Below are 23,666 nucleotides of genomic sequence, written 5' to 3'. Positions count from 1 at the left end.
GATCTTGGCCAAATCAGAGCCCCTGCTTCTACACAAACACCCCAGGGGAAGAAAAGGAACACTATTCCAAATTTCTGTTAAAATAATTTTTTCTGCTTCTTTGAGTTCCAATTTAAACCCAATCATTTCTTTCTTTAATTCTTATATTTACACTGATCCAACTTAATACATCTTTTCTTAATTTTCAAGACTCTGGTTGGAAAAATTCACAAATATCCAGTATAGAATTTCATTTTTTATGTGGTACATAAATCCTTCTTAATTTTTATTCACAAACTCCACTTTTCATCTATAGTTACCATTGTTTCCATTTTTCCTTTCTTTTTCATCATACAGTGGCCAAGAAGCTGTATATCTTGGATGATCTTTCCAGACTATCCTGTATGGCACATTCCTCTTACTGTCTGGTACAAACTTTCTCTCTCTCTCTTTCTCTCTCCCCCTCCTTCTCTCCCTTCCCCTCTCCCTCTCTTCATTTCTCTCTTTCTCTCATAAGACCAAAAATGCCTAACTTTTTGTACCCCCATAGCCTGTCTCTACTTTATCTTTCTAGTTTAGCCATTAAAGTCATCAATAAAATAAGACAGAGCCTGTTCTTTCTATCCTGATTACACTTATGCAGCATCCCTGTAAATACTGAATGTTTATCCTAAATGATCAGATTAGACATAAAGAATTTATTTGGGGTTACATGTAACAGTTGTAGGGAGACGAAGAGAGAGGAGAAAGAGAGAGAGAATTGCTGAGCTTTGACTTTATTTGGAACAGAAATTCCTTCCTCATATTCTTCACTAAATGGGGCCAAGACTTCTGGACCAGAAATAAGTAAACAAAGTCAACTATAATTGAGTTTACCATGGGAACGTATTGCTCTGAGGATAGTTTGGAAGATAAATAAGAATGAGCTCAGATAATAGCAAGTCCAAAATCAAATCCCCTCTTGGAGAAATCACATCTTAAGAAACTCAGCTTTCCATGTCAAAGAAACCAGCCTTTCCATGAGAAAAGCCATCCTGTGCTTGAAAATGAGTCCCCCTGAAATTGAGTCCCTCTGCTGAGTTTATTCTTGTCCAACACTTGTTCCCCTGAAGATTGAGGAGAATCAAAGAAAATGGGGGATTGAAACTGAGCAGGTCACTGTAGGGCTGTCCAGAGCATAAAAGCCTTTCCATGTCCTGCATTTCTTGTTTGTAAGAAAAAGGCTTTCAGCCTCCTAGACCTTCCCTGAGTTCCAAAGGGTAGTATCAAAAAGTGACGGACAGTGAGATGAAATGCAGAAAGAAATAATGGTACACTGATAAAGCAGAGTCCTAATTCCTCCTGAAGGGCTATAAATAACAATCTGATCTGTATCTCTGAGTTCTACAAGAACTAAGCGCCCCCCTCCCCCAAACACACATCAAGTGGAGGATGGCAATCTTCAGGTTGAGCACAAACACATGGACCCCAAACTAGTCAGAAGCAGAAGACTGATGATTGAGATTCCTGGAACACCATCCTGTACAGTTAGGTTCAGTTCAGTCACTTAGTCCTGTCTGACTTTTTGCAGCCCCATGGTCTACAGCACACCAGGCTTCCCTGTCTATCACCAACACCCGGAGCTTATTCAAACTCGAGTCCATCTAGTCACTGATGCCATCCAACCATCTCAACCTCTGTCATCCCACCATCTCAACCTCTGTCATCCCCTTCTATTCCTGCCTTCAACCTTTCCCAGCATCATGGTCTTTTCCAATGAGTCACTTCTTCACATCAGGTGGCCAAAGTATTGGAGTTTCAGCTTCAGCATCAGTCCTTTGAATGAATATTCAGGACTGATTTCCTTTAGGATGGACTGGTTGGATCTCCTTGCAGCCCAAGGGACTCTCAAGAGTCTTCTCCAACACCACAGTTCAAAAGCATCAATTCTTCGGTGCTCAGCTTTCTTCACAGTCCAACTCTCACATCCATACACGACCACTGGAAAAACCATAGCCTTGACTAGACGGACCTTTGTTGGCAAAGTAATGTCTCTGCTTTTTAATATGCTGTCTAACTTGGTCATAGCTTTTCTTCCAAGGAGCAAGTGTCTTTGAATTTCAAGGCTGCAGCCACCATTTGCAGTGATTTTGGAGGCCCAAAAAACAAAGTTTCTCACTGGTTCCATTGTTTCCCCATCTATTTACCATGAACTGATGAGACTGGATGCCAGGATCTTAGTTTTTTGAATGTTGAGTTTTATGCCAACTTTTTCACTCTCCTCTTTCACTTTCATTGAGAGGCTCTTTAGTTCTTCACTTTCTGCCATAAGGGTGGTGTCATCTGCATATCTAAGGTTATTGATATTTCTCCCTGCAATTTTGATTCCAGCTTGTGTTTCATCCAGCCTGGAATTTCACATGATGTACTCTGCACATGAGTTAAACAAGCAGGGTGGCAATACACAGCCTTGATGTACTCCTTTCCCTATTTGGAAACGGTCTGTTTCATGTCCAGTTCTAACTGTTGCCTCTTGACCTGCATACAGATTTCTCAGGAGGCAGGTAAGGTGGTCTGATATTCCCATCTCTTTAAGAATTTTCCACAGTTTGTTGTGATCCACACAATCAAAGGCTTTGGCATAGACAATAAAGCAGATTTTTTTTTTTTGGTAACTCTCTTGCTTTTTTGATGATCCAACAGATGTTGGCAATTTGGTCTCTGGTTCCTCTGCCTTTTCGAAAACCAGCTTGAACATCTGGAAGTTCATGGTTCACATACTGTTGAAGCCTGAGTTGGAGAATTTTGACCATTCCTTTGCTAGTGTGTGAGATGAATGCAATTGTGCAGTAGCTTAAACATATTTGGACATTGCCTTTCTTTGGGATTGGAATGGAAACTGACCTTTTCCAGTCCTGTGGCCACTGCTGAGTCTTCCAAATTTGCTGGCATATTGAGTGCAGCACTTTCACAGCATTATCTTTTAAGATTTGAAATAGCTCAACTGGAATTCCATCACCTCCACTAGCTTTGAATGTAGTGATACTTCCCAAGGCCCACCTGGCTTCGCATTCCAGAATGCCTGCCTCTAGGTGAGTGATCACACCATCATGGTTATTGGGTCATGAAGATCTTCTTTGTATAGTGCTTCTGTGTATTGTTGACACATCTTAATATCTTCTGCTTCTATTAGGTTCATACCATTTCTATCCTTTATTGTGCCCATCTTTGCATGAAATTTTCCCTTGGTATCTCTAATTTTCTTGAAGAGATCTCTAGTCTTTCCCATTCTATTGTTTTCCTCTATTTCTTTGCATTGATCGCTGAGGAAGGCTTTCTTATCACTCCTTGCTATTCTTTGGAACTCTGCATTCAAATGGGTATATCTTTCCTTTTCTCCTTTGCTTTTCGCTTCTCTTCTTTTCACAGCTATTTGTAAAGCCTCCTCAGACAGCCAGTTTGCTTTTTTGAATTTCTTTTTCTTGGGGATGGTCTTGATCCCTGTCTCCTGTACAGTGTCATGAACCTCCGTCCATAGTTCATCAGGCACTCTGTCTTATCAGATCTAGTTCCTTAAATCTATTTCTCACTTCCACTGTTAGGGATTTGATTTAGGTCATACTTGAATGGTCTAGTGGTTTTCCCTACTTTCTTCAATTTAAGTCTGAATCTGGCAATAAGGAGTTCACGATCTGAGCCACAGTCAGCTCCCAGTCTTGTTTTTCCTGACTGTATAGAGTGTCTCCATCTTTAACTGCAAATAATATAATCAATCTGATTTTGGTATTGACCATCTGGTGATGTCCATGTGTAGAGTCTTCTCTTGTTTTGTTGGAAGAGGGTGTTGACTATGACCAATGCGTTCACCTGGCATATGCTGTTAGTCTTTGCCCTGCTTCATTTTGTACTCCAAGACCAAATTTGCCTGTTATTCCAGGATCTCTTGACTTCTACTTTTGCATTTCAGTCCCCTATAATGAAAAGGACATCTTTTTTGGGTGTTAATTCTAGAAGATCCTGTAGGTCTTCATAGAATCATTCAACTTCAGCTTCTTCAGCATTACTGGTTGGGGCATAGAATTGTATTACTGTGATATTGAATGGTGTGTCTTGGAAATGAACAGAGATCTTTCTGTCGTTTTTGAGATTGCATCCAAGTACTGCATTTTGGACTCTGTTGACTATGAGGGCTATTCCATTTCTTCTAATGGATTCTTGCCCACAGTAGTTAGATATAATGGTCATCTGAGTTAAATTCACCCATTCCAGTCCATTTTAGTTCACTGATTCCTAAAATGTCAATGTTTCCTCTTGTTATCTCCTGTTTGACCACTTCCAATTTACCTTGATTCATGAACCTAACATTCCAGGTTCCTATGCAATATTGGACTTTACTTGCATCACCAGTCACATCCACAACTGGGCATTGTTTTTGCTTTGGCTCATCTCTTCATTCTTTAGGATTTATTTTTCCACTCTTATCCAGTAGCATATTGGGCATCTATCGACCTGGGGAGTTTATCTTTCAGTGTCATATCTTTTTCCTTTTCATACTGTTCATGAGATTCTCAAGACAAGAAGACTGAAGTGGTTTGTCATTCTCTTCTCCAGTGGACCACATTTTGCCAGAACTCTCCACCATGACCCATCTGTCTTAGGTGGCCCTACACGTCATGGCTCATAGTTTCATTGAGTTAGACAAGGCCATGGTCCATGTGATCAGTTTGATTAGTTTTCTGTGATTGTGGTTTTCATTCTGTCCCCCTCTGAGGGATAAGGATTAGAGGCTTATAGAAGCTTCCTTATGGGAGAGACTGACTGTGGGGAAAACTGAGTCTGTTCTGATAGGCGGGGCCATGTACTCAGTAAATCTTTAATCCAATTTTCTTTTGAAGGGCAGGGCTCTGTTCCCTCCCTGTTGTTTGACCTGAGACCAAACTGTGGTGGAGGTAATGAAGTTAATGGCTGCTGCTACTGCTGCTTCTAAGTCACTTCAGTCGTGTCCGACTCTGTGCCACCCCATCCCTGGGATTCTCCAGGCAAGAACACTGGAGTGGGTTGCCATTTCCTTCTCCAATGCATAAAAGTGAACAGTGAAAGTGAAGTCGCTCAGTCGTGTCTGACTCTTTGCGACCCCATGGACTGCAGCCTACCAGGCTCCTCCGTCCATGGGATTTTCCAGGCAAGAGTACTGGAGTGGGGTGCCATTGCCTTCTCTGGAAGTTAATGGCAACCTCCTTCAAAAGGTCCATACACTCACTGCCGCACTCAGTGCCCCCACCCCTGCAGCAGGTCACTGCCAACCCACACCTCTGTCAGAGACTCCTGGACACACACAGGCAAGTCTGGGGTCACTGGTCCTTTCTCCTGGGTCCTGGGGTGCACAAGCTTTTGTTTGTGCCCTCCAAGAGTCTGTTTCCTCAGTCCTGTGTAAGTTCTGGCAGCTCTGTGGTGGGGTTAATGGTGATCTCCTTCAAGAGGGCTTATGCCATACCCAGGTCTGCTGCACCCAGAGCCCCTGCCCCTGTGGTAGGCCACTGCTGACCTGTACCTCCGCAGGACACACTCAACCACTCATAGGCAGATCTGGCTCAGTCTCTGTGGATACTCCTGGTGTGCATGAGGTTTTGTTTGAACCCTCCATGCATTCATTCCTAATGGGTATGGGGTTTGATTCTAAATGCGATTTTGTCCCTCCTACCATCTGGTTGGGGCTTCTTCTTTGCCCTTGTACATGGGGTATCTTTTTTTGGTGGGATCCAACATTCTCTTGTCGATGGTTGTTCAGCAGTGAGTTATTATTTTAGAGTTCTTACAGGAGAAGATGAGCACACGTCCTTCTACCCCACCATCTTGATTTGTTGACAAGCTATGACAAATCTAAACAGCATATCAAAAAGCAGAGATATCACTTTGCTGACAAAGGTCCATATAGTTAAAGCTATGGTTTTTCCAGTAGTCATGTACAGATGTGACAGTTGGACCATAAAGAAGGCTGAGTGCTTAAGAATTGATGCTTTTGAACTGTGCTGCTGGAGAAGACTCTTGAGAGTCCCTTGAACAGCAAGGAGGTCAAACCAGTCAGTCCTAAAGGAAATCAACCCTGAACAGTCATTGGACGGACTGATGCTGAAGCTCCAGTACTTTGGCCACATGATGCAGAGAGCCAACTCATTGGAAAAGACCCTGATTCTGGGAAACATTGAGGGCAGGAGGAGAAGAGGGTGACAGAGAATGAGATGGTTGGATGGCATCACCAACTCAATGGACATGAGTTTGAGCAAGCTCTGGGAGATAGTGAAGGACAGGGAAGCCTCACATGCTGCTGTTCATGGGATTGCAAAGATTCAGACGTGACTTAGTGACTGAACAACAGTAAATCTTGTCTCTGTGAAGTCTTTTGTCAAGTCACCATTCACATAGCCCTTGTCACTCATTCAATAAATATTTATTGAAAAGCTACTGTGTGCCAAGTATTGTAGTAGAAATTGAATATACAAAGAGAAAAGAAAAGAAGCAAAAAGTCTTCAGTAGCAGTATATTTTGTGTGCTCCAGGCCAGGGTCTGCCTACTTTGCTGATCACCCCCACCTCCACTAAGTTCCAAATGCTCAAATTCAGAAAGATAATTTTTCTGTTGTTGCATGATCCATGGAATGAGTATGCCTCTTATGTGGAGTCATGGAATTTGCTTACATGATCATCTGACTTTACTCAGAACATGGTTTTCCTACAAACTACAGTTTTCCTCTGATTCAGTTCCCTGACTCACTCTCACAATGCTGTTCCCAGAGCAGACACCTTCCTAGGCCAAGGGTTTTATCTGAATGAATCAAAAACCTTGAAGATTCTTCAAAGAGGTTATGGTGTCTCTGAAAAGCATCCAATTTGAATTACAATAATTATATTTTAAAAGTCTTTCAAAATATAGCAAAACAACAACACACTCAAATTGTAATATATTGGAAGCTGCTATAGTGTTCATTTATTTTACCGTGTAAATTAGTTTAGGAGGCAGACCTTGACTGAGAGCTACTCTTACCACTTCTATTTAATTTAAGACTCTCCTCAGACTAAAAGTTGAGCTATCCAAAATACTGTTTCTATTTGCAACTTATCTGTGTGAATTAGGGATGTCTCTACACTGTGCAACTAAAATCTTATAGAAAAAATAAATTAGATACTGAAGCTGAACCTAAGACCATAACTGTCACCCAGAATCCCCTATTTCAAAGGTTTGTATTTATCCAAACCACATTCATATACTGATTATACCCTAAGTAAATGGTATAAATGTGAACTTAAAATATTATAACATGTTAACATATTACAACCCTCTAAGTTTCCATTGGATAAAAATAAAACCTACTGTTAAAAATAAAATTTAGAGCACTACTCAGCCATAAAAAGATAAAATCTTACCATTTGCAAAAACATGGATTGATCTTGAGGGTATCATGTTGAGTGAAATAAGTCAGATGGAGAAAGACAAATACTATATGATTTCATTCATATGTGGAATATAAAAAACAAACAAAAAAACCCAAATAAATGAACAAACCAAACAAAAACAAACAAATACAGAGAACAGAGTAGTGGTTACCAGAAGTGGAGGAGTGGGGTAGAGGTCAGAGGGCTAAATGGGTAAAGGGGATCAACTGAATGGAAACTAAACTTTTGGCAGTAAGCATGCTGTAGTGTATACAGAAGTAGAAGCATAATATTCTACAGATGAAACTTATATATATTATAAATCAAAGTTGCCTTAATTTAAAAAAATAAAAATAAAAAAGAAAATTTCTAAACACTGTCCTAAGTAACTTTGATCTGCCTACCAAGTTTAGTAGGAAGAAGTCAATAACAAAGCTCAAGCATCAACATCACTCATTATTAGACAAATGCAAATCAAAACTACAATGAAGTATCATCTCAAACCTGTCAGAATGGTCATCATCAGAAAGTCTACAAACAATAAATGCTGGAGAACAGTGTGGAGGAAAGGGAACCGTCTTGCACTGTTGGTGGGAATGCAAATTGATACCGCCACTATGGAGAATAGTATGGAGATTCCTTAAAAAAAAAACAAAACTAAAAACACAACAGGAATAACGTTACCATATGAACCAGCAATCCCACTGCTGGGCAAATACCCTGGGGAAACCATAATTGAAAAAGACAGATGTACCCCAGTGTTCACTGCAGCACTGTTTACAATAGCTAGGACATGGAAGCAACCTAGATGTCCATCAATGGATGAATGGATAAGGAAGTTGTGGTACATATAGTGGAATATTACTCAGCTATAAAAAGGAAGACATCTGAGTCAGTTCTAATAAGGTGGATGAACCTAGGGCTTATTATACAGAGTGAAGTAAGTTAGAAAGAGAAAACTAAATATCATATATTAACATATATAGATGGAATCTAGAGGGCTTCCTGGGTGGCTCAGTGGTAAATAGCCCACCTGCAATGCAGGAGATGTAGGTATGATCTGATTCCTGGGTTGAGAAGATCCACTGGAGGAGAGGATGGCAACACTCCAGTATTCATGCCTAGAGAATTCAAAGGACAGAGAAGCCTGACAGGCTACTGTCCACAGGGTTGCAAAGAGTCAACATGACTGAACTGACTGGGCACACATAGAATCTAGAAAGACAATACTGATGATCCTACTTGCAGGGCAGCAAAGGAGACACAGACATAAAGAACAGACTTTTGGACACAATGGGGTAAGGAGACAGTGGGATGATGTGAGAGAATAGCACTGAAACATATACATTACCATATGCGAAGTGGATAGCCAGTGTGAGTTTGCTGTATGATGCAGACAACCCAAAGCTGGTGCTCTGTGACAACCTAGAGGGGTAGGATGGGGTGGGAGGGAGGTTGAAGAGGGAGGGGACATATGTATGCCTATGGCCAATCCACATTGATGTATGGCAGAAACCATCACAATATTATAAAGTAATTATCCTCTAATTAAACAAACAAAAAGCACAAGCAAACGCATGGCATCCCAATGAGGAGCCTTTATAAAAGAGATACCTGGAAAAGATGGGCACCCATTTCCATGTCAACCCATCTCTTCAAGAAACTGAAGAGCAGTTTCACAGAGTTTCCACTAATGCTAAGACTCTTTAGACTCACAACACTCTTGTTATAGGTACTGTCCATATTCACTCCTCTCTCCATTCACTCCAACAAAAATTGACTATTCTCTTATAACTATAGCTACTTCCCTTTGAAGCAGTAAATGGCTCAGAAGAATACAAAGTACAGATTTACCTTGGATTCTCAACTCTACATAAGGATGGCTAAATACCTAGGAGACTTGGAAGAATATAGATCAAAATCCTATATCTGAGAATTGACCACTCATTGCTATGCTTCACCCTGTATCCTTTAATCTATGCCACGAAAATTATGTTCTTCTCAACTCACTTTGGTAGGATTCTTAGAGTTCTTCAAAGCTAAGATCAAGCAATTTTGGTACAACTAATGTCAGTAATGTAGCATCTCAATAGTGGCCCTTTCTTGCCAATCATCTTCCCTGGTTACTCAACTTGGTCCACTGATGTAACTGAGCAGGATCTTATGGGGCCATCTTGGGACAGATCCATCCCTCCATCTCCTCTGCCTGCCTCTGTGTAAAAAAGCTGTAGTCTCCCAGACCTCCCTTGGGTCACAAAAACCTGGCTCAAGAATTAATAATTGAAAGGATGTGAACATGTAGCAACAAAAATAGCAATTGGTCCAGGATAACTGGTAAGAATTTTAACAGTAGATCAGTCACATGACAGTCACAGAATCTTCAGTTCCTCCCTGAAGGACCTAGATACCAGTATCTGATGCATATTTCCTGAGTTGCTTTGCAAATGCCAAAACTCCCTCCAAATAGAAGGCATTAATTACTTGATGACCTTGAGCACATATGTCCCTAGACCCAGTGGAGCTAAAGACTGATAATATTAATCCCTGTGATATCACCCTGTTACCTCACCATCAACCAATCAGAATTGTGCATAAACTGTTCATACACCCTGTGACTCCCCTCCCTCATGTGTGCTAAGTTATACCAGTCATGTCTGACTCTATATGACCCCATGGACTATAGCCTGCCAGGTTCTTCTGTCCATGGGATTTCCCACACAAGAATACTGGAGTGGGTTGCCATTTCTGCCTCCAGGGGATCTTCCTGACCCAGGGATGGAACCCGCATCTCTTAAGTTTCTTGCATTGGCAGGTGGGTTCTTTACCACTAGTGCTGCCTGGTGACTCCCCTCCATCACCTTGCCCTTAAAAAAATTCTCTGAAACCCACTGGGGAGTTGGGGTGTATTGAGCATTAGCTGCCCTTGCACATCTCACAATAAACATTGCACTTTCCTCCACCACCACCAGGTGTCGGAAGATTGGCATTATTGCACGTGGGCGAGTGGACCAAAGTTTGGTGCAGTAATGCTGACAGTCTATTTGATGGAGGGGAGGCACCAGGTGGCGCTAGTGGTAAAGAATCGCCTGCGGATGCAGCAGACTTAAATCCAGGTTTGATCCCTGGGTCAGGAGGTTCCCTGGAAGAGGAAATGGCGAGCCATTCCAATATTCTTGCCTGGGAAATCCCATGTACAGAGGAACTTGATAAGCTATAGTCATGGAGTCACAAAGAGACACGACTGGAGCGACTTAGCATGCACGACGGAAGGGAGTCACAGGGTGTGGAGAAGGGAACAGCTACCCACTCCAGTATTCTGGCCTGGAGAATTGCATGGACTGTATAGTCAATGGGGTTGCAAAGAGTCGCACACGACTGAGCGAGTTTCACTTTCACTTTAGGCTTTTGTATTCCTGACCCTGAACAGATTGACTGAGCCCTCTCAATTTTTGCCTGTTTTCTGTTCTAGCTCCTGTGTTGCTTGATCCAATTACCTTTTTTCCTTCTCCTACATTCTGGGAGCTCAGACAGTAAAAAAATCCTCTTGCAATGTGGGGGACCTGGGTTCGACCCCTGGGTTGGGAAGATCCCTTGGAGAAGGTCATGGCAACCCACTCCAGTATTCTTGCCTGGAGAATCCCCATGGACAGAGGAACCTGGCAGGGTACAGTCCATGGGGTCATGAAGAGTTGGACACGACTGAGCAACTGAACTGAACTGAACTGCTCTTCATGTTCTTGTCTCTCCTCTGTCAATGCCCAGAATTTCCCAGGGCACTTTGAACCATCTCCCTCTCCAGTGATCATGTTGCAGGAAGGGGGACCCCTTCCAGGGCCCAAAACTTGGCTCTTGTTTTAACACTAGGAAATAAATTGTCCAAGGAGACACATGTGCTGACAAAGCAAGAGATTTTATTGGGAAAGGGCACCCAGGTGGAGAGCAGTAGGGTAAGGGAAGCAGAAGAACAGCTCTGCCTCGTGGCTGCAGGTTTTACTGTGATGGGATTAGTTTCTGGGTTGTCTTTAGCCAATCATGTGGTGCACACCTTGTTCAGCCAAGATGGATGCCAGAGAAAAGGATTCTGGGAGGTGGTTGGATACGTGGTGTCTCCTTTTGACCTTTCCTGAACTCTTCTGGTTGGTGGTGGCTTATTAGTTCCATGTTCCTTACGAGGACCTCCTGTCATAAAACAACTCATGCAAATGGTTACTATGGTGTCTGGCCAAGGTGGGGGGTTTCAGTCAGTGTGCTTCCCCTAACAATCACACCTGCCTTAGTCCACCCCATTTTTGGCTGAAAACAAACAGAAGTCGATATCCATATCTGCTTTGTGATCATCTGGAGGGATGAAGACATACCACCTTTTATAAAAATTGTAAAGCAAAACATGGCGTTGCAGATAATTTTTCAAATGGTAATTCAGATTGCCTGTTCTCTAGATCCTGTAAACCACTAATAAAACCTTTGAAGACAGGAAGAAAAAAAACCCCATAATATAGTTAACAGTTCAAATCCCCTCTGTGGCTAGGGCTTTCCAAACATATGTTATTTTACTGTGGGCTTGCCCAGCCAGGTGCCTCCATTCTCTGCTTCCTGTTAACTGCATTTTACTTCTTTGAAAATTTTCCAAATTCCTTTCCTGGCCTTCTTTCTAAAAGCCTGATTATCATTTAAATTACATCTAAAAGCAACCAATTGTGTTTCCTCTGAAGCATAGCTGACAAAAGGGAGTGGGCAGGTCCTGGGGCCAATCCCACTGGGAGCTCCCAGCCTTTCCCCTCCTTAGGTACATTTATCCAAATGAAATCACAAATAAGGTAAACATCAAAGACATTCCTGAGGGGCGGAGCAGACAAAAATGTGCAGCCTAATGGGCTTGGGTAAAAATTGGAAAGGAGAAATGCTTTGGGTGGCAGATGGTGGTCTAGGGGAGGAGTTCTCAGGTGTAGATGGTCTGTATGTAACCCTCAGCTAAGGCATTAGTTTCCCCATCACCCCACAATCCACTGCATCTTCAGTGGGCAGTCCACTGCCCTGCCCACTTTACAGAAAAGGAATTGGGGGAACTTTGGTGAAATAAGAGCCCCAATAAATTATGGGCTGATATTTAAATATTTCCAGAAAATATTGCAAAAGTGAAAAGGGGAAGAAGTTTACACCTGTATTTATATCATGATACAATTTATGCTTTAAAACCCTCAAGATTATAAACAGCATGTAAATCTAAAAACATTCAAAAGAAGTGAAGACAAGGCCAGCAGGGTATTTATAACTCTGTTGGCTTCCTTTGGGAAGGGAAATTGACAGGTGTTGACGGGGACTTTTGCCTCTCATTTTTATATATTGGTTGACCAAAAAGTTTCTTCAGGGTTTTCACAACATCTTACAGAAAACCCCAAAATGAATCCCCCCCTTCCCCATGTGTGATCAGTTCATACACAATTGTCTGATTGATTGATGGTGAGGTAACCGGGCAGTGTCACAGGGGTTATCATTGTCAATCCCCAGGAGGCCTGGGGCTATGTGCCCATGGTCATCAGGTCATCAAGTAGTTAACATCTTCCATTTGCTGGGGGGTTTATCATCTGCAAAATAGCTCAGGAAATGTGCATCAGATACTGTTATCTAGGTACTTCAGAGAGGAGCTACAGCAGAAGACATGGGGGAGGGGCCTGTCCCAGGAAGGCTCCATAGGTTCCTGCTCAGTTATGCTATGAGAGAAGAGTTACACTTCTAAGGTAAGTTGCTGTCAAATGCCTGGTCTCAACAAATCCACATCAAGCTCCCCAAGAACCTCAACTTCTGCCATCACAGCACTTACCATTCAGCATTGTTATCATCTGCTGATCTGTATTCCTCACTAAAATGCAAATATTATGGGACTATAAGGGACGACTTTCTCTACTACAACTCAGAATTAGCACAATTGATGCAAAATATTTGTCTGCTATAACAAAATACCATAAACTGGGTGGTTTAAGCAACATTTATTTTTCACAGTTCTGGAGACTGGAAGTTCAAGATCAGGGTGCCACTGGAGCCAAGTTCTAGGTGAGCACCCTCTTCCCAGAGGCAGAAGACTGACTTCCATCTTCACATGGTGGAAAGGAAGTGAGCCAGCCCTCCGGCCTCTTCTCATAAGGACACGATGTAACTGATAAGGGCTCTACTCTCATGACCTAATTACCTCCCAAAGGCCCCATTTCCCAATGCCATCATGCTAGGTTTAAGGTTTCAACATATGAATTTGGTGGGGACACATTCAATTCATAGCAATTTTTATACATGGGACAAATGTTACTCAAGAGAAGTGTTTGTAAACAGAAAAAAATCTGTATCCTTTACTGTAGGAACTGTAGATTCTCCTAATCATAGGACTGACAGAACCAAAAAGAACAAAGTGGGAACCAAACACAGTTTTTAGTAGGAAAAATTGTAAATGGCCTTTCCCTGATTAGATGATTCCCTTGAGGGTTTCTTAGCCTTAACATTACAGATATCTTGAGCTGGGTAATTCTATGTTGCAGGGGAGTGTCATATGTATTGTGGGATGTTTAGCCACATCCCTGCCTTCTACCCACTAGATGCCAGTAACACAACTCACCAAGTTGTACCAACCGTAAGTGAAAGTGTTAGTCGCTAATTTGTGTCCAACTCTTTGCAACCCCATGGGCTGTAGCCCACCAGGCTCCTTTGTCCATGAAATTCTCCAGGCAAGAATACTGGAGTGGGAAGGGAGATGGGAGGGAGGTTCAAAAGGGAGGGGATATATGTATACCTATGGCTGATTCACGTTGAGGTGTGACAGAAAACAACAAAATTCTGTAAAACAATTATCCTTCAATTAAAAAAAAAAAAGAATACTGGAGTGGATTGCCATTTCCTTCTCCAGGGGATCTTCCCGACCCAGGGATCGAACCCTAGTCTCCTGCATTGCAGGCAGATTCTTTACCATCTGAGCCACCCAGGAAGCCCTGAACCAACCAAAGTCTTACCAAATGTTGCCTGGGAGGCAAAAATCACTAGGCATAGGGTTTTCACAGATGTAATAGAATAGTGCTGTGTTTAAAAAAAAAAAAAAAAAAAGACAACACTTTCATGCTCATATAAGTGAGCTGGTTCCATGCTTAGCCCCCTTTTGACATACGATTTGAGCGTTACAAGCAGAAAGGCCCTTAATAAGTAATTATGATTAGTGGGTAGGTGAGGGCATGGGCCAATAGTCTTACCTTAAGTGACAAAAGGGTTAATGTATATTCAACCTGGACCAAGTATTCCTAGGCTTGAAACTCAGTTCTAACTATTCTCAAGTGATTCTGAAGGTTCATGACACACAGTCATTTGTCAGTGTTCTGAGGCGTGAAATTAGGCCATGTCCTCTCTGTAGCTGGTTATGTGGAGGTGAGTTACTTAGCTAGTAAGTGAAACTATCTGACTGGCCACCACAGACTTCATTTTCTTTTTCTTTAAGTGCCTGCTTTTTAACATAGTTTTATTCTCTATTGGAAATGGATGACATAGCAATGTTTAGGAATAGGGTAGGACTAAGTAACTTTCTTGTATAAAGGCTGTACAGAAAATGCCAATTTCCAAGTAATGGTGCTTAAAGTGAAACGATCTAAGAGCACAGTGACTTATAATATTGGTAGAATTTAAGAGCTTTATGAATTATTTTAGACTGTATTTATAAGACTGTTAAAGACCCAAAGGGTTCCCTTAAAATTTTCAGTCATACTTCACTACATTTTATGGGGACATTATATGCTAGAGTGGTATTCATGGATTTGAAAATCTGCAAAGATCTTAAGAAATAACTCTCAAGAATTCCAAGGAGCTCCTAAAATTTCGAGGTCTTGGATGTGTCTCTTCCTCTCTAGACCCCAAATCAAATCACAATCAGCTGAATGAATGCTTGTCTCCTTAATGCCATTGTTGGGGGAGGAGACATTTCCCTTCTTTCCCCTCTTAGATGTTTTGGCTGGCAATTAAAATGACATGAGGCAGACTAATAGGAGAAAATCAAATTTATTACATGTGCACAGGGAATTCACATAAGTATGAAGAATTTCAAAGACATCAAGACAAGGTGAGATATACTTATTCTGGATTAAGGAGGAGGAGGTAGGGGTCTGAGGCATCAAGGGGAAGTAAGGTAATTTACAAGAAGATAAAGAGAACATTTGGGAAACAAATACTTTTTTGGCCCCCCAAATGCAATGGCACACAGAGACAACTGATCAAATGGGCTTTGCCAAGTTCCTCTCTTTCTACCATACTTAATACTTCACTATAGTTATCTACGGTCATAACTTCTTCCTGAAACAGACCTTCTAAAATTCTTTTAGGCAGTTGGGGGAAGCTCCAAGGTTTTTCCTTAGTCTTTTGGGGCTTGGTTGTTTGTTTTCAGCTCAAAATAATCTTCATGCCAGAGTGGCACATCTTGGGGCAAGTCTGCCCTTGGCCCTAACACCATCACGAAAACAAGTCTATTCCCTATTTGATATTCAGATTATGTGACTCCCCTATTCTCAAGCCTGTAGTGTAATCACCTCTATAGCAAGTCAAATCCAAACAATAATTATGCTTGTAAGTCAACTTTGAGGCTCTGCACTCAAAGTCTCCGCTCCATGATTTCCTATGCCTTATTTTCTGCACATTCTCATTCAGTTCTTCACTGTGATTTCCTTTGTCTAAACTGCGGTTCTTTCCCGCTACTTCCACATGGTTCATTGGACCAGGAGAGGCCCAAAGAGCCCTCTTTAATTCCTTTCTGCCATACCATATTGCCTTACACAATACTGAAGACTCACTACCATGAAAATGCCATCTAGCATAAACAAAAAGAGCATAGCTTGTAGAGTCAGACAGACCTAGGTTTCAATCCATTTCTGCTATTTAGCATGTGTGTGAGACTGAGCAATTACTTCATTCACTTCCACAATCCTCACAACATTGTAAGAATTATGAGGATTATCTGACCCATGCCCCCCAACATACACTTTTGTCACCTCAAACTGGCTTAGCTTTTCAATTTCCCTGCTATTCTTATTTCAGTCAATGGCATCCAGTATCTCATTTCAGTATCCTATCACAAAGTCTGATCAAGTCTACCACCTATTATTTCTTATATATACTTCCATCTCTCCATCCACACTATCACTATTTTTCCTTCATATTTTGCCTAGACCACTACATGTGTCTCACAAGTGTTCTTGTTTCTTTCACCCTCCATATCCCTCTCCTCACAACTTCCAAGGTGACCTTATTTTTTTTGGCTGCACCATGCAGCTTGTGGGAACTTAGTTCCCCAACCAGGGATCAAACCCACATGCCCTACAGTGGAAGTGTGGAGTCCTAACCACTGGACTGCCAGGGAAGTCCCATACAACTAACCATTTTCTTTTTATTTATTAAATATTTATTTAATTTGGTTGTGCTGGTCTTAGTTGTGGCACATGGGCAGGATCTTCCATCTTCCTCACACATGTGGGATCTTAAAGCTTCCCAGATGGCAGAGTGGTAAAGAATCTGCCTGCCAATGCAGGAGAGGCAAGAGACATGGGTTCGATCACTAAGTTGGGAAGATCCTGGGGACGGGGCGGGGGAGGGTGGGCAGGAAGAAATGGCCACCTGTGGTATGTGGGATCAGGGACTGAACCCAGGTCCCTGCATTGCAAACTCAGAGTCTTGACCACTGGGCTACCAGGGAAGTTTCACACTTTATTTAGGTCAAAATCCTCTGAAGGGCTTGTTAAGACACAGATACCTGGACTCCACTCCCAAAATTTCTCATTAGGTAGGTCTAAGGTGGGACTTGATTATTTGCATCTCTATAAGTTCTAGATGATGCTGCTGGTTTAGGGACCATTACAACAGCATTCTTTCTTGTTTCAGAGCCCCTAGACACATAGAAACATTTACCCAGGTCATACATCAAATGCAAACTTTAAACAACACTTATGAAAGGCTTCCCTTGAGCTTCCAGACTAGACTAAACACTCGAGATATTTTTCATAGCATGCACAATATTTGTGATTAGTTATTTGTGTAATTATTTTTTGACTTAAAGAAACATAAGTCAAACTGTCTCACGAAGGCAAGGACCCTGTCTTCAAGTCTTTAGAGCTTGGCACACTGATTGGCTCATAATAGGCACTCAGCAAATTTTGTTGAATAAGATTTTAATAAACAATTGCATTCTATTTTTAAAACGGTTAAAGTTCATTCACTGACACTGTTTCCCATCACAAATATTCAACATTCTTTTCTTCTGAGACTAACACAATTTGCTCGTAGTTTCTCCAGTAACTAACTTTTGGCCCCTACCTGTACTCTAAACAAATACAGGGGTTTCAATCCAAATTATACATTAAATTCACCTGAAGAGCTTTCCAAGTTACCAGGTCCAACCTCTGGCCAACTGAACCAGACTTTCTACACTTAAAAGATAGAATTTCCAAATATTTAAAAAATTTTTTCCACAGACGACTTTGATGCACAATAAGAGTTGAAGAGCACTTCATGATTGGGTCTATCACTTGAGGTAAAACTACTTGTGTATACGTTGACGGTTATGATACAACATAAGACATGTGGTTGGCAATCATCTGATACACTGTGAAAAAGACATTTCTTTTACTGCCTTCATTATATTTTAAGTTCCTAGATCACTAGAGTTCAGTTGCTCAGTCGGGTCAACACTGTGACCCCTCGTACTACAGCATGTCAGACCTCCTTGTCCATCACCAACTCCTGGAGTTTATTCAAACCAATGTCCATTGAGCCAGCGATGCCATCCAACCATCTCATCCTCTGTCATCACCGTCTCCTCCTGCCTTCAATATTTCCCAGCATCAGGATATTTTAAGATCAGGCAGATCTTCCTATCAGGTGACCAAAGTACTGGACTTTCAGCTTAAGCATCAGTCCTTCCATTGAGTTTTCAGAACTGATTTCCTTTAGAATGCACTGGTGGGAATTCCTTGAAGTACAAGGAACTCTCAAGAGTTTTCTCCAACACCGCAGTTCAAAAGCATCAGTTCTTTGGTGCTCAGCTTTCTTTATAGTCCAACTCTCACATACATATGTGACTACTGGAAACACCAAAGCCTTGATCAGATGGACCTTTGTTGGCAAAGTAATGTCTCTGCATTTTATTTTATTTTTTTTTGTCTCTGCATTTTAATATGCTGTCTAGGTTGGGCATAACTTTTATTCCAAGGAGCAACCATCCTTTACCTTCCTGGCTGCAGTCAACATCTGCAGTGATTTTGGAGCCCCCCAAAGTAAAGTCTGTCACCGTTTCCACTGTTTCCTCATCTATTTGCCATGAAGTGATGGGACCAGATGCCATGACCTTAGTTTTATGAATGTTGAGTTTGAAGCCATCTTTTTCACTCTCTTTTTTCACTCTCATCAAGAGGCTCTTTACGTCGTCTTCGCTTTCTGCCATAAGGGTGGTGTCATCTGCATATCTGAGCTTATTGATATTTCTCCAGCAATCTTGATTTCAGCTTTGGTCTCATCCAGCCCAGGGTTTCTCATGATGTATTCTGCATATAAGTTAAATAAGCAGGGTGACAATATACAGCCTTGATGTACTCCTTTCCCTATTTGGAACTGGTCTGCTGTTCCATGCCCAGTTCTAACTGTTGCTTCCTGACCTGCATACAGATTTATCAAGAAGCTGGTCAGGTGGTCCAGTATTACCATCTCTAAGGATTTTCCACAGTTTGTTGTGGTCCACACAGTCAAAGGCTTTGACATAGTCAATAAAGCAGAAGAAGATGTTTTTCTGGAACTCTCTTGCTTTTTCGATGATCCAACAGATGTTGGCAATTTGATCTCTGGTTCCTCTGCCTTTGCTAAATCCGGCTTGAACATCTGCACGTTCATGGATCATGTACTGTTGAAGCCTGGCTTGGAGAATTTTGAGTATATTGTACTAGCGTGTGTAAGTAAGGGAGTAAGTTTTAGTCGCTCAGTGGAGCCCGATTCTTTGCAACCCCATGGACTGCAGCTCACCAGGCTCCTCAGTCCACGAGATTTTCCAGGCAAGGATACTGGAGTGGGTTGCCATTTCCCTCTCCAGGGGATCTTCCCAATCCAGGGATTGAACCAGGGCTTCCTGCACTGCAGGCAGATTCTTCACTGACCTTGCTACAAGGGAAGCCCGCTAGCGTGTGAGATGAGTGCAATTGTGCGGGGCTCTGCACATTCTTTGGCATTGCCTTTCTCTGGGACTGGAATAAAAACTGACCTAATCCACTCCCTGTGCACTACTCCAAGACGGGTATACCTGGCACCGGAACCTGGATGCCAGCCTGCAGGTGCAGCACAGGACCCACCGCCCTCACCCCTCCACCCACAAACACACACATTCTGTACTCAGACCAAGAGGACGTTTTTGGAAGGGGACCGGACCAGCCCCTGTAAACGCTCTGACTGCCTAGCCTCTAGGGCTATAGCTGCTCAGTGCACAGCCGGAGGGGTGAGGGCTGGGGAGGAGATGGGGAGCCCAAGAGGTCTGTCCTGCCCAATGCCTGGGAGCACAGGCGGAAGTGCCAGAGCCTTTCCGGTGATCACAGAAGGACAACCCACTCCCTTACGAGGAAAGGAGCAGGACCAAGGGTGGCAGGCAGCCTGCGGACAGAGGCTCTGACCGCAATCCCCGAGCACAGCCACAGGGAATATCAGTCCAGTGAAGGGGCCAAGGAGTCCAGCAGCAAATCCCTCTGCTACAGCAGACATGGGGTGGAAGATTGGAGCCGCCACCCCCACACGAGGCTTCTGAATCTTCCTACAGGAAAGAAGATCCAAGAGGGCGAGCGTAGTTTTCGGACCACTGAGGCCGAGGCCAAGCCTCTGGAAGAACCAAAACATGAGACCTAAAAGCTCAAGAATCCTTCAGAGGATGCCCAGACGCTGCAGCTGGGTTGAAACAGGCTTCTGGTGTTGAAAAACAGCTGCTTCCCGACATCTATGCACGTCCTATTGGGGGATCAGGGGGTGAGCAGCAGTCCTCAAAAGACCACACTTCCAGGAGTAAGTTGACCCAGCTGAAGATTGCCCAGCACCTTCACCTGGGGCAGCCCAAGCTGGAAGAAGTAACACGACGCATCACGCAGGGGAGCCCCAATGGCTACTCAATGCTCCTGGCCATGCAGGCGACCCCCAGTGGGCCTGGCACTGAGGGGGTGCCCACGATGGAGCCCCGCCTACAGAGGCGGCTTCTCAGGAACCTGGTCTCCTCCTTGAAACAGAAGCAGGCTGCAATGGTGATCAATATGCCAGTGGGTGGGTGCCAGTGCAGAGACATCATGGGCATGCTCTACTGTGCCTTCCCATCTGTGACTTTTCACAGCAGTACCTCCCGTCAGCACTGAGGACACTGGGTGAGCTAGAGGAAGAACACATAGTGAGAGGCAGGCTAGCCCAAACATGTCCTTTCCAGCCCATTTGTCACTAAAGCAGTTATTGAAAAATCTGACCACTGCTGCCCTGCACCCCCACTCTCATGCCATCTTACACCAGAGATTTGTATTCTCTGCTGGGTTGTTCTGGTTCATCTCGTAGGGGACCAAAGTCCTGTCCCCCCACCAAAATAAGTTCATTTCAGTTCAGTTGCTCAGTTGTGTCCTAGCCTTTCTGACCCCATGAATTGCATCACGCCAGGCCTCCCTGTCCATCACCACCTGCCAGAGCTTACTCAAACTCATGTCCAAGGAGTCATTGATGCCATCCAGCCATCTCAGCCTCTGTCATCCCCTTCTCCTCCCGCCTTCAATCTTTCCCCGCATCAGGGACTTTTCCAATGAATCAGTTCCTCGCATCAGGTGGCCAAATATTGGGAGTTTCAGCTTTAGCAACAGTCCTTCCAGTGAGTATTCAGAACTGATTTCCTTTAGGATGGAGTGGTTCGATCTCCTTGCAGCCCAAGGGACTCTCAAGAGTCTTCTCCAACACCACAGTTCAAAGGCATCAGTTCTTCAGCGCTCAGGTTTCTTATAGTCCAACTCTCACATCCATATGTGACTTTTGGAAAAACAAAAGCGTTGACTAGACGGACCTTTGTTGGCAAAGTAATGTGTCTGCTTTTTAATATGCTGTCTAGTTTGGTCATAGCTTTTCTTTGAAGGAGCAAACGGCTTTTAATTTCATGGCTGCAGTCACCATGTGTAGTGATTTTGGAGCCCCTCAAAATTATGTCTGTCACACTTCCCCATCTATTAGCCATGAAGTGATGGGACCAGATGCCATGATCTTTGTTTTCTCAATGTTCAGCTTTAAGCCAAGTTTTTCACTCTCCTCTTTCACTTTCATCAAGAGGTTCTTTAGTTCTTCTTCACTTTCTGCCATAAGGGTGGTGTCATATGCATATCTGATCTTATTGATCTTTCTCCTGGCAATCTTGATTCCAGCTTGTGCTTCATCTAGCACAGCATTTCTCATGATGTACTCTGCATATAAGTTAAATAAGCAGGGTGACAATATACAGCCTTGAGATACTCCTTTCCCAATTTTGAACCAGTCCATTGTTCCATATCCAGTTCTAACTATTGTTTCTTGGCCTATGTACAGATTTCTCAGGAGAGAGGTTAGGTGGTCTGGTATTCCCATCTCATTCAGAATTATCTAGTTTATTGTGATTCTCATAGTCAAAGGCATTGCCATAATCAATAGAGCAGAACGAGATGTTTTTCTGGAATTCTCTTGCATTTTCGATGATCCAGTGGATGTTTGCAATTTGATCTCTTGTTCCTTGTCTTTTCTAAACAAGGTTGATCATCTGGAAGTTCACAGTTCACATATTGTTGAAGCCTTGCTTGGAGAATTTTAAGCATTATTTTATTAGCCTGTGAGATGAGTGCAATTGTGCGGTAGTTTGAACACACTTTGTCATTGCCTTTCTTAGGGATTGGAAGGGAAACTGCCCTTTTCCAGTCCTGTGGCCACTGCTGAGTTTTCTAAAATTGCTGGCTTGAGTGCAGCACTTTTACAGCATCATCCTTTAGGATTTGAAATAGCTCAACTGGAATTCCATCACCTCCACTAGGTTTGTTCGTAGTGATTCTTTCTAAGGCCCTCTTGACTTCATATTCCAGGATATCTGACTCTTGATGAGTGATCATACCATCGTCACTCTCTGGGAAGTGAAGATCTTTTTTGTACAGTTCTTCTGTGTATTCTTGCCACCTCTTCTTAATATCTTCTGCTTCTGCTAGGTCCATACCATTTCTGTCCTTTATTGAGCCCATCCTTGCATGAAATGTTCCCTTGGTATCTCTAATTTTCTTGAAGATATCTCCAGTCTTTCCCATTCTATTGTTTTCCTCTATTTCTTTGCATTGATTACCCTGGAAGGCTTTCTTATCTCTCCTGGCTATTCTTTGGAACTCTGCATTCAAATGGGCATATCTTTCCTTTTCTCCTTTGCTTCTCTTCTTTTTACAGCTATTTGTAAGGCCTCCTCAGACAACCATTCTGTTTTTTTGCATTTATTTTTCTTGGGGATGGTCTCGATCCCTGTCTCCTGGACAATGTCATGAACCTCTGTCCATAGTTCATCAGGTGCTCTGTCTATCAGATCTAGTCTGTTAAATCCATTCCTCACTTCCACTGTATAATCGAAAGGGATTTGATTTAGGTCATACCTGAATGGTCTGGTGGTTTTCCCTACTTTCTTCAATTTAAGTCTGAATTTGGCAATAAGGAGTTCATGATCTGAGCCACAGTCAGCTCCTGGTCTTGTTTTTGCTGACTGTATAGAGCTTCTTCATCTTTGGCTGCAAAGAATATAACCAATCTGATTTCAGTGTTGACCATCTGGTGATGTCCATGTATAGAGAGTCTTCTCTTGTGTTGTTGGAAGTGGATGTTTGCTATGACCAGTGCATTCTCTTGGCAGACCTCTATTAGCCTTTGCCCTGCTTCATTCTGTACTCTAAGGCCAAATTTGCCTGTTACTCCAGGTGTTTCTTGACTTCTATTTTTGCATTCCAGTCCCCTATAATGAAAAGCACATTTTTTGGGGGGTGCTAATTCTAGAAGGTCTTTTGGGTCTTCATAGAACTGTTCAACTTCAGCTTCTTCAACATTACTGGTCGGGGCATAGAGTTGGATTACCATGATATTGAATGGTTTGCCTTGGAAATGAACAGAGATCATTTTGTCATTTTTCAAATTGCATCCAAAAACTACACTTCAGACTCTCTTATTGACTATGATGGCTACTCCATTTCTTCTAAGGGATTCTTGCCCACAGTAGTAGATATAACG

The 23,666-nt window shown here is 42.7% G+C and overlaps 1 pseudogene; it reads left to right on the top strand.

The window, feature by feature from the left end:
• The first annotated feature begins 19,672 nt into the window (after positions 1-19,672).
• LOC122435730 lies at positions 19,673-20,856 on the top strand (annotated as a pseudogene).
• The last annotated feature ends 2,810 nt before the right edge of the window (positions 20,857-23,666 follow it).

This window comes from Cervus canadensis, chromosome X (genome assembly GCF_019320065.1).
Source record: "Cervus canadensis isolate Bull #8, Minnesota chromosome X, ASM1932006v1, whole genome shotgun sequence".
NCBI lineage: Eukaryota > Metazoa > Chordata > Mammalia > Artiodactyla > Cervidae > Cervus > Cervus canadensis.
Note: the sequence above shows the minus strand (reverse complement) of the source record. Positions and strands in the feature narration are given on the sequence as shown.